The sequence below is a fragment of the Zootoca vivipara genome, chromosome 11 (assembly GCF_965207765.1).
Source record: "Zootoca vivipara chromosome 11, rZooViv2.hap1.1, whole genome shotgun sequence".
NCBI lineage: Eukaryota > Metazoa > Chordata > Lepidosauria > Squamata > Lacertidae > Zootoca > Zootoca vivipara.
In genome coordinates this window covers 1,035,937-1,052,958 of record NC_142594.1, presented here as the reverse complement: position 1 = coordinate 1,052,958, position 17,022 = coordinate 1,035,937, and the positions used below count along the sequence as shown (strand labels likewise).

Sequence of the window (17,022 nt, the reverse complement as noted above, 5' to 3'; positions counted from 1 at the left end):
ATTATTTCTCAAGGGAAGCTCAAATGCTGGCTCAGCTCAGCCAAACCGTAACTGCTGGCTCAGCTGTCAGTCTTGCCCTTCTTCATTTGAGTCAGGCAGATTCTCCGTATTTTAATTAACGAATGTTTAAAAGCACTGCAAACATTTATCTGTTCATTTGCCACCTTATTCCTCTAATAAAAGAATATTTCATCTGTGCAAAATTCCTTCAGATATTGAATGGGTGGGATTTCTTGGTGACATAACTGGGGGGAGGGATGCATTAGCAGAATGCACTGCTAGTTCAAAATTGCAGAATAATTTTGTTCTGTTTTCCCACACCTCAACCTTACATGGGAGAAGTACATCTTGAATAAACTAGGTAATGGCATATCCAGGTCAGCTCCACTGCTCTGAATGTTTAATGGATCTTCACCCTACTTTTTATATTTGCTGGCACATAGCCTTCAAGACTTAGGAGTGTACAGTAGTTTAGTGCTTGCTCTTGTCTTTCCGCTCATAACAAGCTCTTTCTTGTACCGACTGCTTGCCACCTTAACTGCTTTCATTTAATTTCATTTCACTGTTAATTTGTATACCGTCATTCCTTACAGAAGGTGGCTACAAGCTTAAGAAACCAGATCTGAAACCAAGAACACGCTTCTTATAACAATACCCTACGCCAAAGGATAACCCTTATAACCCTACGCCAAAGGATAAATGGACATAAATCTGACATCAGGAATCACAAGACAGAGAAACCAGTAGGAGAACACTTCAATCTCCCAGGACATTCTATACAATATCTCAAAGTAGTTGTCTTATTACAGAAAAAAATCAGAAACAGCCTGGAAAGAGAAGTTGCTGAATTGCAACTCATTACCAAGCTTAAAACCATGGAGAGATCTGGTCTGAATAAGGACATTGGATTCTTATCTCATTATACATGATAAAGCTTTCTTATGCCATCTCACCCCTTGCTTTTTCCTGCAAGACCAATTGCAGTCGTTAACAGTCATCAACAGGTTTACCACTCCTATCAGCCAATCACCCATTCCCACCACCCTTCTGAGTAATACCCCTCCCCACCCTCTGACTATACATAAGGGTCTGGTGACTTCTGTTTCAGTGTATCTGAAGAAGTGTGCATGCACACGAAAGCTCATACCTATGACAAACTTACTTGGTCTCTAAGGTGCTACTGGAAGGATTTTTTAATATATTTTTTGTTTCGACTACGTCAGACCAACACGGCTACCTACCTGTAATTTTACTTGCTAGTAACTGTGATAGACTATCCTTTCCTATTGGAAAGGGTAGCTGATATATAACCACTGGGGAAATGAGTCTGAGCCTTCAATCTTCTGGACTTACCACCTCTCTGGAAAACCATTTCTTCTCTTGAAAATATCCAGGTAACTCTCTTAATTTGTATGTGCCTTCATGAGGTCTACAGAGGTGGCATCAGGATGGTGGGAGAAAGAGCAGGAACACACAAGCACCTGAGATTGCTAAAACCACTGATTTTGAGTCCAGAACACTAGGATACGATTGGGAACCAGGCAGAGGGCTTTCTTGGTGGTGGCACCCGCCCTGTGGAACGCCCTCGCATCAGATGTCATGGAAATAAACAACTATCTGACTTTTAGAAGATATCTGAAAGCAGCCCTATTTGATGTTTTATTCTGTTTTTAATACCCTGTTGGAAACTGCCCAGAGTGACTGGAGAGGCCCGGCCAGATGGGTGGGGTATAAGTATTAAATTATTATTATTATTATTATTATTATTATTATTAAATGAAAAGAGGACAGTCATTAAACACTGCCTTGCTATGGAAAGTAGGATAAGCACAAGAGATCCATGAGAACCTATCTGGAAATTTTCTCTCCCTTTTTAATAATTTAAAAAAAAGAGAATTGCTTTTCTAAAAAATGGTGGGAAATGGTAAAAGAAAGTAAGAGAAATTATTAGCATAGCACAAGACTGTACTCAGACAGGTAAGCTCAGATTTCAGTGCAGGTAAGCAACTGGCCATCAAATTATCCAAGATAAATCAGTGAGCAGGTCCAAGTGTCACATAATCATCCATTGTAGAAGTGAGGCCCATGACCTATTTGCTCTCAATATCACCCAGTATCTATATATATAAAAGTGTGTGTGTGTGTGTGTGTGTGTGTGTGTGTGTGTGTGTATACACTGCGTGTGCAGAGGTAACACCCTTGCACCGTAACCGCTGAAGCGAATTGCATCAAATTAGGGCAAAGCGTACCTTGCCCATCAGGGAGGGATCTGGCGTATTAAAAAATTCAAAAAACCACACCTTTCACACCTAAAATAATGATTAAACACAAAAAGTGGCGCCCAAATTAGACATCACCAGCAGAAGGTCTGAAGACTCCAGCAGCATCCAATAGAAAGGCAGATTGTGCACTGTCACCAGCAGAATCTCTGAAGGGCGGCGCCAAATAATGATGTCATCAACCGAGCAACTGAAACCACAAAGGCGGCCATTACCAGACAACCCACAAAGTCAGGCTAGGGCCAAGGAATGAAGATACAGGGCGGAGCCCTTGGCTCGCATTTAAATACTAGCCCAAGCCAAGGCCGACAGACTAGGCTTCACCTCTACTTTAAAGCCTACAAACTAGGCCTCGGCTCTACTTTACAGACTAGGCCTCGGCTCCACTTTACAGACTAGGCCTCGGCTCTACAGCCTACAAACTAGGCCTCTACTCTACTTTAAATACTATCCCGAGTGGGAGTGGGGGGAGGGGCCCGAATAGGTCATGGGCTGATGTAGGGTGGGGGGAGGGGGATGGGATACCTCATGGATGGGAGTAATCACAGGGATGAGACACAACAACGGGGGGGGATACATAGTCCAAGGGGGAACGGACACATCCTCCCCATTTCCTGGGAAACAAGGACCCTGAGTCAGGCACAGCAAACAATCATAAGAAAACAACAATAATTATAACAACAAAACCGAGGTCTCTGGCATCGCGAAGGGGGGGGGAATCCGCGGGGGCATGCGGATCCCCGTAAAAAACCCTGGTAGAGCGTCCAGGGGGCATACCTGCCCGGCGGAGCTCCAAACGCGACTCCTCCGTTGCCCGGGAAGCTCAGTAGAGCCCCCGAGAGCCAGCGGAGTGGCAGTCGCGGGAGCCATTTTGGGCACCATTGTTACCTCCAGAAAGCGAAGCTCCGAGCCTACAGTCTGCAAGCGGTGGATTCTTCCTAAAAAAGTTAAGACCTGGACTAAGTAAGTCAAAATTTATTGATTGGGATCAAGAATTTGGCACCGGGAGGAGGCGTAAAAAGGAAGTCAGCCCCCCCCCCAACTGAGTATGGAATGAAGCAGTAAGCTTTGGAAAACCCAGAAATACAGTTTTAAAGAACTTTTTCCTGATGCAGAGTAAAGGGAAAAGTTAAATGTGTACTTAATCTCTGCAAAAGACTGAGATTTGACAAGAGAGAACCCCCCTGTGAACTTGGAGCCGGGTCAAAGGAAGTATCAGCTAGTCCTCTTTGTGGCGTCACAATAGAAAGGAATGTGTCTGTCTGAGAGTGAGAGACTGAAAGCTGCAGACAGATAAAGAGGATTTCTTTTAAAAATAACTTTAAGGCTGCTCAGTACTGACTTTGAGTTGGATAGTCAAGAGAAAAAGAAAAGAATTAGAGGTGGGATCCAGACCAAACTGGATTTTATTTTTTTTCTATACCGGATAATACAAGAACAACAACAATACCACTTCCTGTCTGCTACAAATATGGAGGAGGAATGTGGCAGTGGACTGGGAGAGAAAGTTCTGGATGGTGGTGAGGAAGACACACAGTTGGATTTATTGATACTGAAAACAATTCTGGAACTGACAGAGTATTTCTAAACTTGACACATGGCTTTTGGTGGATAAGACTGTGGAAGTACCAGTATTGAACATTGAAACAGATGAATCACTTGAACTTAGAAAGCAAGAAAAGGGAGAAGAAAAAAGACCAGAGGAGAGTGTATGCGCTGGTGTGACTTATGGGGGAATCCCAGAAAGGATAGAGGAGAAATACAACCTTGAAGGACAATTTGCTGAACCAACAGACTTGATATTTGAGATAGAGGAAGAGGAAGAAGAAATTACTGTTTCACCAGTGGGAGAGGTGGAACAGGGAGGGTATCAAGAAGAAACCACTGTTTCACTGGTGGGAGAGGTGAAACAGGGGAGGGTGGGAAGGAGGTAGTAAGGAGGTAGTACGAGAATACTTGGCTAGTTTAGATGTATTCAAGTCTCCAGGGCCAGATGAACTACATCCAAGAGTATTAAAAGAACTGGCAGAGGTGATTTCAGAACCACTGGCAATAATCTTTGAGAATTCCTGGAGAACAGGCGAAGTTCCAGCAGACTGGAGGAGGGCAAATGTTGTCCCTATTTTCAAAAAGGGGGAAAGAGAGGACCCAAACAATTACCACCCAGTCAGCCTGACATCAATACCAGGAAAGATTCTAGAGCAGATCACTAAGCAAATGGTCTGTGAGCATCTAGAAAGGAACGTTGTGATCACTAAGTCAGCATGGGTTTCTGAAAAATAGGTCACGTCAGACTAATCTGATCTCATTTTTTGACAGAAATACAAGCCTGGTAGATGAAGGGAATGCTGTGGATGTAGCCTATCTTGATTTCAGCAAGGCCTTTGACAAGGTGCCCCATGATATTCTTGTAAAGAAGCTGGTAAAATGCGGGCTAGACAATGCTACCATTCAGTGGATTTGTAACTGGCTGACTGACGGAACCCCAAGGGTGCTCATCAATGGCTCCTCCTCATTCTGGAGAGTAGTGACTAGTGGGGTGCCACAGGGTTCTGTCTTGGGCCCAGTCTTATTCAAAATCTTTATCAATGACTTGGATGATGGGCTTGAGGGATTAGACAACTGGGCCAAAGCAAACAAGATGAATTTTAACAGGGAGAAATGTAAAGTACTACACTTGGGCAAAAAAAATGAAAGGCACAAATACAGGATGGGGGACACCTGGCTTGAGAGCAGTACATGTGAAAGGATCTAGGAGTCTTGGTAGACCACAAAGTTGACACGAGTCAACAGTGTGATGCAGCAGCTAAAAAAGCCAATGCAATTCTGGGCTGCATCAATAGGAGTATAGCATCTAGATCAAGGGAAGTAATAGTACCACTGTATTCTGCTCTGGTCAGACCTCACCTGGAATACTGTGTCCACTTCTGGGCACCACAGTTCAAGAAGTATACTGACAAGCTGGAACGTTTCCGGGGGGGGGGGCAACCAAAATGGTCAAAGGCCTGGAAATGATGCCTTATGAGGAACGGCTTAGGGAGATGGGTGTGTTTAGTCTGGAGAGAAGGTTAAGGGGTGATATGATAGCCATATTCAAATATATAAAAGGATGTCATATAGAAGAGGGTGAACGGTTGTTTTCTGCTGCTCCAGAGAAGCGGACATGTAGCAATGGATTCAAACTACAAGAAAGAAGATTCCACCTACACATTAGGAAGAACTTCCTGACAGTAAGAGCTGTTCGACAGTGGAATTTGCTGCCAAGAAGTGTGGTGGAGTCTCCTTCTTTGGAGGTCTTTAAGCAGAGGCTTGACAGCCATCTGTCAGGAATGCTTTGATGGTGTTTCCTGCTTGGCAGGGGGTTGGACTGGATGGCCCTTGTGGTCTCTTCCAACTCTGATTCTATGATTCTAACTGATACCTGTAGTAGCAGCGTTGTGGAGAGTCAGCCTACACAGCTTGCCAGCGGGCCAGTGTGGACAAAATGCAGGGGCTAGAAATGAAAGCAGCTCAGAGAGCGGGAAGGACCATGGAAGTACATTCTCAGAGAATGAGGAAGGGGTGGGAGCTGACCCCCTGAGTCCAAAGTCTAAGCGTATCTAGGGGGTCTTCAAGACAGAATACATCACAAGAGAAAGTTTGGCTGTTTCTGGTCTCACCGGAAACACCCTCCTTAAAAGGGGCATCTTTGATTTATGGACGGACGGCTGTGGTGGCCACTCCTATTAACTCTGTTGTTTTTGCAATAAATCTTTTTAATTAACTATGCTCATTTGTTATCAAGACTCCCTCACAGATGTGGGCCAACAAACTGAGGTTGAATCAGAACAGGATGGACATGTGGTGGGATTAAATGGGTTGCACTACAGAGAAATCCAATACAAGTTGCACTAGTGGAAACTCATTCTGCAACAATCTGCTTTTGTGCAACAAAGTTATCAGCAACCTGCTAATGCATTCTCTAGCACAACAATGCTCTTGTTATCACAAAACATTTATACAGCAGAACAAGAAAACTGTAAAATGGCGCTAACTTAGCACTGCATTAGAGAGAACGGCAAGTATGCTGTTTGAGAGTGCTCCTAAGTTTGTTTGTACACTGGAATACACTTCTGTCCTTTCTGCAAGCTGATAACTGGATAGGTGAGTAAGCTCCATTTGAGGGCTAATGATCAAGACCAAGCTGTACAGTGAAGCTCTCGTTTAGTGGGAAAAGCACTTGGAAGTGTTCTCTTCTTCTTCTTCTTCTTCTTCTTCTTCTTCTTCTTCTTCTTCTTCTTCTTCTTCTTCTTCTTCTTCTTCTTCTTCTTCTTCTTCAGAACAAGTAAAAGATTATACATAAAGCATGGTTCTGACAGCCTCCATATTGCTAAACAAAGGCATGACCATGTTAGGAATAAAATGGTGTCTGGGTCAGTTTCTTTCTTCTTCCCACATTAGGACAGATTTAGCTGGAGATATAGTGGCCACACTCTCTGCTCCGGTTATCAGAAACAGTTAATGAATGATGCCCAATTTGGTCAAAAGTCCTTGAAATATGAAAGGGTTTGCCTTGAGCAAACTATCAACAGCATTAATTTTCATGTTCTGTTACAATAAGCCTATCTGCTTTTTGCTCCAATTGCATTTTGTGAGAGCTGTCTCCAGAGATGATATGCTTTTCTTTTTGCAGGGAGATTTTAGCACTGGCATCTCCTGTCAGTCCTGCCACTTGTGAACTCCAAAATTCAACCCAGTTTATCTTTCCTAGAGAGGCTGAGCTCTTAATTATTGCCCTATTTGCCACCCACAAATGCTTTTGGAGGAAGAGTGGAATAGAAATTTAGAATCAGAGTTGGAAGAGACCACAAGGGCCATCCAGTCCAACCCCCTGCCAAGCAGGAAACACCATCAAAGCATTCTTGACATATGCCTGTCAATTAATAATCAGTTAATGATTTTACATAGGTTGACAGGCATATTTGCATTTCCCTGCGTGTCTCCACATTAAACCCTGTTCAATATTGTTAATATGTGTGTTATGGCATATAATATATTAAGATCAGGACAGGGATTTGAAGCAATTGTATAAACCATTTAGGCCAGATAGGGCTTGCTGATCAGAAGGTCAGCGGTTCGAATCCCTGCAACGGGGTGAGCTCCCGTTGCCCGGTCCCTGCTCCTGCCAACCTAGCAGTTCGAAAGCATGTCAAACTGGAAGTAGATAAATAGGTACCGCTACGGCGGGAAGGTAAACGGCGTTTCTGTGCGCTGCTCTGGTTTCGCCAGAAGTGGCTTAGTCATGCTGGCCACATGACCCAGAAGCTGTCTGAGCACAAACGCTGGCTCCCTTGGCCAGTAAAGCGAGATGAGCACCGCAACCCCAGAGCTGTCCACGACTGGACTTAACAGTCAGGGGTCCTTTACTTTTACCTTTACCTTATCAAGACCTTTAGATCTTCCATATGACTCTCCACAGCAGCCCTAACACACTCACATAACTGTTGCCTCAAGACTTCAGGACTACGAAGAGAGAATTGGGGCTGACCTGCCAATGCTACTGGTCATGTTGTTCAAATGCCTGATTATCGTCTTCTAAAGCAACTACTCTATTCCGAACTTAAAAATGTGAAGTGTAAAGCTGGTGGTCAACAAAAGAGGTTTAAAGACTCTCTCAAGGCAAATATAAAAAAGTGGTATAAACATTGACAACTGGGAAACACTGAACAGCCTTTACCAAAGGTGTCATGGGTTTTGAAGACGTTCAAACTCAGGACGAAGGGGAGAAACGCGCTAAGAGGAAGGCATGCTTGACAAACCCTCACCTTGATCAACCCCCACCCAGAAACCTATGTCTCCACTGTGGAAGGACGTATGGATCCAGAATTTGCCTCCACAGTCATGTACAGACTCACTGTTAAGACCATGTTCATAGAAGACAATCTCACTCAGCTACGAGTGATCACCAAAGAAGAACTGCTGTGTGTCTCAATAGCAGCATTAAAGGTAAAGGTAAAGGGATCTCTGACTATTAGGTCCAGTCGTGACTGACTCTGGGGTTGCGGCGCTCATCTCACGTTATTGTCTGAGGGAGCCGGCGTACAGCTTCCAGGTCATGTGGCCAGCATGACAAAGCCGCTTCTGGCGAACCAGGGCAGTGCATGGAAACGCCATTTACCTTCCCGCCTTGGAGTGGTACCTATTTATCTACTTGCATGTTGAGGTGCTTTCAAACTGCTAGGTTGGCAGGAGCTGGGACCAAGCAACGGGAGCTCACCCCATTGTGGGGATTCAAACCTCCGACCTTCCGATTGGCAAGCCCTAGGCTCTGTGGTTTAACCCACAGCGCCACCTGCGTCCCAGGCAATAGCAGCATTACCTCCATGTCAATATCAAGAAGCCAATTCCAATGAAGGAAGAAAGAAGGAAGTCCTTTCCCTTTTCCCTCAGAATGTTTTCCTAAGGATTATAGAAACGTCCATATTTCCCTGTGGTTACTTGAGTGTAGCCAAATGCCAGGCATTAAAGGCATTTCTGGCCACAGTCACTTTTCCATAATTCTGTTTCACACCATTTCCATATTAATCCATATTAATCAGTGTTTTTCTCTATCTCTATATATGATTTTAAAAAATTAAGAACGCCATCCACAATCCACATTCGTTCATTTTATGGTGCCACATCATAATCCTGGATTTGCATGAAGTTTGGGTGGGGTAAGGAGCAAAAGTGAAGGCAGGTTGCAGAACTGCAATGCCCATCAAATGGCAGAAAGAAGGAAGGAGCAGGGGACATGAAAACAACCGAAGACTGAGTAAAATAGGGATGGAGGAAACTGAGAGAAAAACTGTGGTTTTAAACAATAGCAGAGGTTTGAATAAAGTACTAGGGAATATCTGGGGCTTCCACTTCATCTCTCTGACATGAGGCAGCTGAGGAATGGAAGAGGGAAGAGTTTGACTTCAGTGAGCATAGTGAGAAGGGAGAGGAAATAATAGTACAGTTGTACCTTGGATCCCAAACGCCTTGGTACTCGTACGTTTTGGCTCCCCAGATTACGAGTCTACCGCTCTTAACCACTACACCACCCAGGAGAGCATTCCACAGGGCAGGCATCACTACCCCAAAGGCTCCCTGCCTGGTTCCCTGTGATTCCACTTTTCATAGTGAGGAAACTGCCAGGAGGCCCTCAGAGCTGGACCTCAGTGTCTGGGCTGAACCAATGGGGTTGGAGACGTTCCTTCAGGTTTACACACCAAAACCATTTAGGACTTTAAAGGTCAGCACCAACACTTTGAATTGTGCTTGGAAATGTACTGGGAGCCAATGTAGGTTTTTTGACTGGTGTTATGTGGTTCCAGAGGCCACTCCCAGTCACCAGTCTAGCTGCCACATTCTGGATTAGTTGTACAGAAGTTTCCAGGTCTCCTTCAAAGGTAGCATTGCAGTAGTCTAAGTAGGAGATAACTAGAGCATGTACCACTCTGGCAAAACAGTGCGCAGGCAGGTAGACACACTCAGCTGGCACACAAAATGGAGCTAGTAGACAGCCGCCCTGGGCACAGAATGCTGAAAGGGGTGGAAGTGGCTGCTTTAAACAACAACACTCTCAGAGACTGGTTGGGTGATGCAGAGCTGTGGGAGACGCCAGCCCAAGAACCCTCAAGGATGACACAGAGAAAGATTTAGACCTGGAACAGTGGTGGTAGGACACTGAGGAACAGTCTGTGGAAGGGACAAGCTGGGAGGTGATAGAAGCAGGAGGTTTGAGTGAACATGGGGGCTCAGAAGCAGAAAGCCGTTCCAGGACAGGGCAGAATCCAGAGGGTCTCAGTGTTCTGCTGGATCTCCTCCTGCTGGATCTCCTCCTCCACTGACATCCAGATCACAAATTATTATAATTTATTTATTTATTTATTTATACCCCACCCATCTGGCTGGGTTTCCCATCTGGGCGGCTTCCAACAAATACAAAAATACATTAAATCATTAGATCAAAAAGAATATTGAATGTTGGCGAGCAATGGACCAAAATGCAACTATGTCTGATTTTAAGTCTGAGCTGTAGACTGCTGTTGGAGTATTGCTGTAGAATGGATTTCATGACTGTCTGCTGTGAATCTGTTGTTTTAATCGAACTATTGTGATAGCTTCAATACTGATTATATTGTATGTATTTTTTCTTGCAACCCACGCTGGGATCCTGAAAGTGATTAAGTTTGGGGTATTAAGTGCAAGCAAGCACAAGCAAGCGATAAACAAACAAACAATAAAATTAAGGCACCTGTCAGAACTGCCTTTCCTGGGTCTTCTTCTACCCAGCATGCTACAGAGCAGCATACAAACACTGGAAGGGGAGGTGTCTCCTTCCCTGCCACTTGCCACTTGCCTCCTACTGCTCCTACTTGCCTCCTAACTGCTTGGAAAGGAAAGGAAAGGAAAGAAGGAAGAACTTAAAGACTCCCGGGTGGGAAGGGGATGTTGGCTGGACGGGGGAGAGTTTGTCCAGCCTGCATTTCAAAGTGAACTAACTTAGCCTTGCACTTCCAGGACTTATGCTTGGATCAGAAAATTATAATTAAATTCTCTGAATTTTGTGATTCAGCTCTCAGCTCAAAAATGTAGATTTTTACATATATTTAAATGTGCACTTAAGACAAAATACACGTAGAAATGTTACACTGAGGTAAAATACCTATCTATTTACATATGAATTTCAGTTTTAAATTTATTTTATTTTAAAAAAGAAAACACCCCGCAGATTACTGTGGAAATGAGGACACATGTGCAACTAGCATGAGCTGGAAATAGAGTGATCTGCGCAGCCCTCATGAAAGTATAAGAGATTGGATACCACTGCATCCCAGATTTCAGTGGGGTGGGGTGTAAATCAATTTGGCTTGACAAAGATTAAACTCCCAATTTGGAGTGTGTAATAGCTTGCTTTAATCTCCCCTTAATCTAAAACAATCCAATTCAAGCCTGAGGTGCTCACCCATGATCATTAACACATTTTAAAATCAATTTTTGCAAAAATTAATTGGAATATGGAATGAAAATCTGTAAAGACAGCAGCTTGAAGAAAGCATATTTTGCGGGAATAGACACCCATATAACGAAAATGGAAATTTAATAAACTCCAGAACAATTTAGAGTTCACTCAAGAACTCATGTAAAAGCCAGAAATAGAATGAAGGACATCCTGAGTTCTATGATTTCTTTCACAGAAACAAGCTGTGACCCAGGAGGCAATGGCACTTCACAGAACCGCAGCGGGTGGAGGCTGGGGAGCTGGCTAGACATTTGGTCTTCGCAGTCCTCCTTGTTCTGAGCAGGGAGCAGAGCAGATGGCAAGGGGTGGGGAGAACAGGAATAGAAAAAGAAGCAGTAAGAGAGGTGGAAGTATTCTCTATGGGGGATTTATCCAGCGTATAAGGAATTCTAAGGCATCACTGGCACTAATACTTATGGCCATTCCCAACATAACATTTGCCATTTTATCCCCTAAACCTAAACTGGGGCTCCAACTATGTTTTCCATATGTTTTCCAAATCTTCTGAAGAAAGGCCCTGATCTGCCCCACCATTCCTCAAGCTGAGAGGGGGGCTGAGAGATGTGAGGGACTGGAGGCCTCTGGATCTCCGTGGGCAGAAAGAGAGGAGACTTATGAAGTGTAGGTGCCCTCAAAGCATTGCTCCCTCTCATCACCAGCCATCCAGAATGGACGTTATAGGAAGAAGAAATGTCTCTGTTGCCTACTTGTGGGGTTGCCACCTATCCCTTGTAATAAAGGGATTGTCCCTGACTTCAAGTACAAATGCAGCGTCCATTAAGGGATGCAGTTTGTTCCATTTTTCTGCCTCACTTTCTTCTCCCCCCCCCTCTTTCTCCTCTGCAGAGGCGAGCGCTGGGCTCAGCACCACCCCCCCGCCTCCCATCTCTACCTGCGCACTTGCCTCCCTCCTGCCTCCCTGTGTTCTCTTTCTCTCTTGCTTCCCTTTCCCTCCCTGTTTCACTACGGTAGATCCAGTGAGTGACACCTTTGGGGATGGAATTGTAGGGGCGGGACTGAGAAAGCTTTGAATGGTTGGCGTTGGGAAGGGGGAGGGGAGGGGAGGGGAGGTTGGCCGGCATGAGTGTTGTGCGCACCCACCTGAGTGTGTCTTGTTCAGTTTCTGTTAATTGGTTAATTGGTTCTCATGGGAAACTTACAGATTCTGGCTTCACACAATTAACTCAAGGCAGTGTCAATTTACTCTTGGCAGAAAGCCAAGGTCTGCCTGACCTAGAAACTACTCTCTTCTGATTGGTTAATGACCAGCACTGAACTCTGTTATCAAGGAATGCTAGCACAGTTGGTTTTTGTTAGGTGTTAGGAGTAGAAGTGCTGTGTATATGGTTGGAGAGAGAAAGAGTAAGGATTTATTTTGCTTTGCTTTGTATGCAGAAACTCTGCTACTTTTATTTTCTTTTAATAAATCCTGTAAATAGTTATTCTGCGTCTAGCCGACTAGTCACTTCCACCTCAACTAGCTTCTGCGCTGTGCAGGAAAACTCTGCTACGTTTGGGCTAAAGCCACTAGAGCTATGCCTGACACTTCAAAATTCTAAGATGTCTCACATGAAAGCTGGCAGTTCCTTTCCTGCAGACCAGGGAAGCAGAGGATGCTAGGCTGCTGCGTGGGTCCTTATTGCTTTTACGTGTTTCCCTGACCCTGTTCCTTTATAGAGGGGCAAGGTGGATATTGCAATCCTATTCTTTAGGTACCAAAGAAACCTCCTCCCCCACAAAACCAATAGCTTCTAAAAGTGCTTTAAATGTGTACTGCAGATGAGGACTCAAACTCCCTTGCAAGAAACTGTCACAGTCCTAAATTCACTTTAAGCCTGAACCTTTGAAAATAGAAGTACAGTAAGTCCCAATTAGTTCAGTTGAATTTATTTTCAAATAAGGATTTTCAAATAAGGATTGAAGCCTTTAAAGGGTTGTTGTTTTTACTTATTTAAATAAATTGATGCAAAATATTGTATAAAGGACAGGGTCAAAAATGAAGCACACATGTAACCCTAGTGGTCAGATGAACTTGTTTGAATAGGATGATGTGTGTGGATGTGTGTGCCATTAGCAGCTGCATGGAAAGGGATATTGGAGGCAAAGCTCTGTGAGCAAGAGAAACAGAATTTGTTGCTATCCTCACCCCCTTTCTCTTTTTGGATGGGTTTCTACATTTACCATTCTTCTGACGTGCAGAAATTCAGCAGGTGGGAAGGATGTGAGTCATTGAAATTAATGTGCATTGCTAACTTAGATCCATAAAATTCATTGGGTCTCTATGAGTATGGCCAGCACTGGAAACAAACCATTATAATGGATGATTTTGAAGTCATTTCTGCACCAGGTAAAGTAATTTTTAGCTCCCCAATTCCCCCCTCCCAACTTGTTCCATATTTTGCCCTACCTACTTGTAAGTAGACCAGAACGACTATGTTGTAATGCATAGGCTAGGATTAGTCCTATTTTTAGAGCTACAGTGCTCTGGTTTATTTTGTATTCTGTTTCAACCTTCTGCCGGCTTTTCCTCAACCTTTTATTGTTTAATAGTTTCACAAGTTCAACGTGCCAGTCTTGTGGGATATAATCCACTGGAGCAGACAAGTACAACATTACCTGTGTTGCTAGAGTTGACATGCAGGGGATGTTGGTCCAGCCAGTTGAACTTCCTGTTACACCTGGCTGGAGCACCCTTCCTTTGCATGTGACTAGTAGTGTGGGATCACACTGTGCTGTGTCTGATCACGAGTAAACGTCTTTTTGTTACTTATTAATAAGACTGTTGTGTCTTTATTCTTTTAGGAGGGATAAAAGGGGTCTTTTAGGAGGGATAAAAGGGGTCTTACCAGGAATCTTAAGAGATTCTAACGAATCTGCAACTAGCTTCCTGCTGTGTAAAGGGGGAATGCACTCTGCTGTATGAAGAAACTGGCTAGCACGAGTTAGGAAGGATAATAATAATCAATATATCCTCTCCTGTTACCCACAACATTCCCACAAGTCTCAGGGTTCAAGAATCCCCACATGCCAGAATGCTTGGCATTCAGGATACTGGATGTTTAGGATCAGAGTTTTCTCAGAGTTCCTAAGATCTACACTGGAAGGAAGCCATTTTGATGTGGAAATGTTCATACAGAGTATCTGGGATGAAATGGAGAAGTCTTGAGGATAAATTGCGGGTAAATTCTGTGTATGTGACTGGCACCCCAAAAGATCAATTGATGCATATTCCAACATATGCATTCTTGTAATTAATATGTCCACACACAAAAAAGGAAGGGAGAAGACAAATTGCATGCATTATGATCCACTAGAATTTGTTCATTCATGGGTAGGATAATTGTCAAAACCAAAACATTCAGGGTCTGCTCCTCCATTTGCTGTTGTCCTGATCTAGCTTTTTTACAAATAGTGGCAAATGCCCCCCCCCCAAAAAAAATACTATCATCATCATCTGATTATACCTTTACATAACAAGGTAATAGTAACATTCCCCAAACTCTGACCATCCACAAGTAAGTAAAGGTAAAGGTAAAGGGACCCCTGACCATTAGGTCCAGTCGTGACCGACTCTGGAGTTGTGCGCTCATCTCACATTATTGGCCGAGGGAGCCGGCGTATAGCTTCCAGGTCATGTGGCCAGCATGACAAAGCCGCTTCTGGCGAACCAGAGCAGCACACGGAAATGCCATTTACCTTCCCCCTACTTTGACGTGCTTTCGAACTGCTAGGTTGGCAGGAGCTGGGACCGAGCAACGGGAGCTCACCCCGTCGCAGGGATTTGAACCGCTGACCTTCTGATCAGCAAGCCCTAGACTCTGTGGTTTAACCCACAGCGCCAGTCATTAACAATCAGGCTATGATTAGTACAAATAAATTATTAATTCTTGTAATTTTACTTAACTTCTTCATCCAAAACATACTAGAAAACTATCAGAAGGGTCTTCAGTGGTTGTAAAATAGCAGTATGTTCTATGATATCTGTCAAAGACTTGCGCTTTAAAGAATGGCTACAGTTATAATTTTTTTCAGAAGCAAATTGGTAAAACATTATTACTTATATACATATCAGATGTGTTCAGTGGAGTGGAGTCTCATTAATAGATCTTACAAAACTGCAGAACCTTGAAATATTTAACTGTTAAAAAGGCAACAATTGGGAGGGGAGGGGGAAGCTTTTCTTTATTTTGTCTTTATTTTCTATTTAATGAAGATTATGCAGCATGCCTGTAGGATCACCTCAGAGACCCACTGTGTCTTTCTGCTCCATTTCGGTTTCTCCAGGGTGAATCCACACACAGGACACCTGCTTTACTATATGAAGGGGAAATGATTTTGCTCATATTCCTAGAATTGTGTTGTTCTCACTGGAATCAAAAAGTGAAGTGCCATCTGATGCTTTAGAGGCTGGCTATTTTATAAGATAAAAGGTAAAGGACCCCTGACAGTCCAGTCACAGACGACTCTGGGGTTGTGGCGCTCATCTCACTTTACAGGCCGAGGGAGCTGACGTTTATCCACAGACAGTTTTTCTGGGTCATGTGGCCAGCATGACTAAGCCGCTTCTGGCGCAACGGAACACCGAAACCAGAGCAGCGCACGGAAACGCCGTTTACCTTCCTGCCAGAGCGGTACCTATTTATCTACTTGCACTTTGGGGCATGCTTTCGAACTGCTAGATTGGCAGGAGCAGGGACCGAAGAATGGGAGCTCACCCCGTCACGGGGATTCGAACCACCGACCTTCTGATTGGCAAGCCAAAGAGGCTCAGTGGTTTAGACGACAGCGCCACCCGTTTATAGGATAGTCAATACTTAAACCATCAGAAGCAGCTGCTTTATCCAGCCTCTCCCTAGAAAATTCCCAAAAGTAGGACTAAATCCTAAAAAGCAACTCTTCATCAAGCACCACTGTTTGCAAACTTTCTTTTAAAAACACAAAAAAAGAGGCTACTGTGACAAGACGCTGCTTGGTGCAAATCAGAACATGGTGCCCTCCATGTCTCCTGCCACTCCCACCCCCTGAGATGACATCACTGGGACAGCAAAAGGAGGAGGGGCAAAGGATGTGAGGTTTCCCTCTCTTTTGGGAGCCACAGCCCCTCCCAGCTCTCCCCAGTCTGAGGCTAATGGGTGGGCCAAACCGAGCAGAGAGCATTAGACTAGCCAGGCAGGAACAGGCTAAGGCAGCAACTCTTTGAATTCTTAGCTTACATATGCAAAGGTTCAGGCTGCAAAATTTTAAAACCCCTTCAATGTGCTTAGAGATCCATCTGATTGCCTGTAGGCTAAAACACTACATTGAACTGTAAATAGGCTAGTTTCTCCCAGCAATCTTCATAGGCAGAATATTCCATATATATTGAAAATATTTCAATTAAATGAAATAAATTGAAGAAATTAAAAGGAAACAGAAAGTGTATAAAAAGTATGAAAATAAAATAAAAACCCTGAATTCACAATCTCAGAAAATTAGAATAGCGTTTAGCTACTCAATCCATAACACCTGCAAAGGGTTCCTGAGCCTTTAAATGGTCTGCTTCAGTACGAATCACAATCATGGGAAAGGCTGCTGACCTGACAGTTGTGCAGAGGGAAAGCCTCAAAAGGTAATTGCAAAAGAAGTTGGATGTTCCCAAAGTGCTGTATCAAAGCACATTAATGGAAAGTTATGTGGAAGGGGAAAGTGTGGAAGAAAAAGGTGCACAAGCAG

At 43.9% G+C, this 17,022-nt stretch overlaps 1 protein-coding gene across 3 annotated transcripts in view; it reads right to left on the bottom strand.

The window, feature by feature from the left end:
* Positions 1–17,022, bottom strand: part of ADCY1 (adenylate cyclase 1) — a 175,123-nt gene that overhangs the window by 122,379 nt on the left and 35,722 nt on the right. The gene's annotated exons all lie outside the window — the stretch shown is intronic.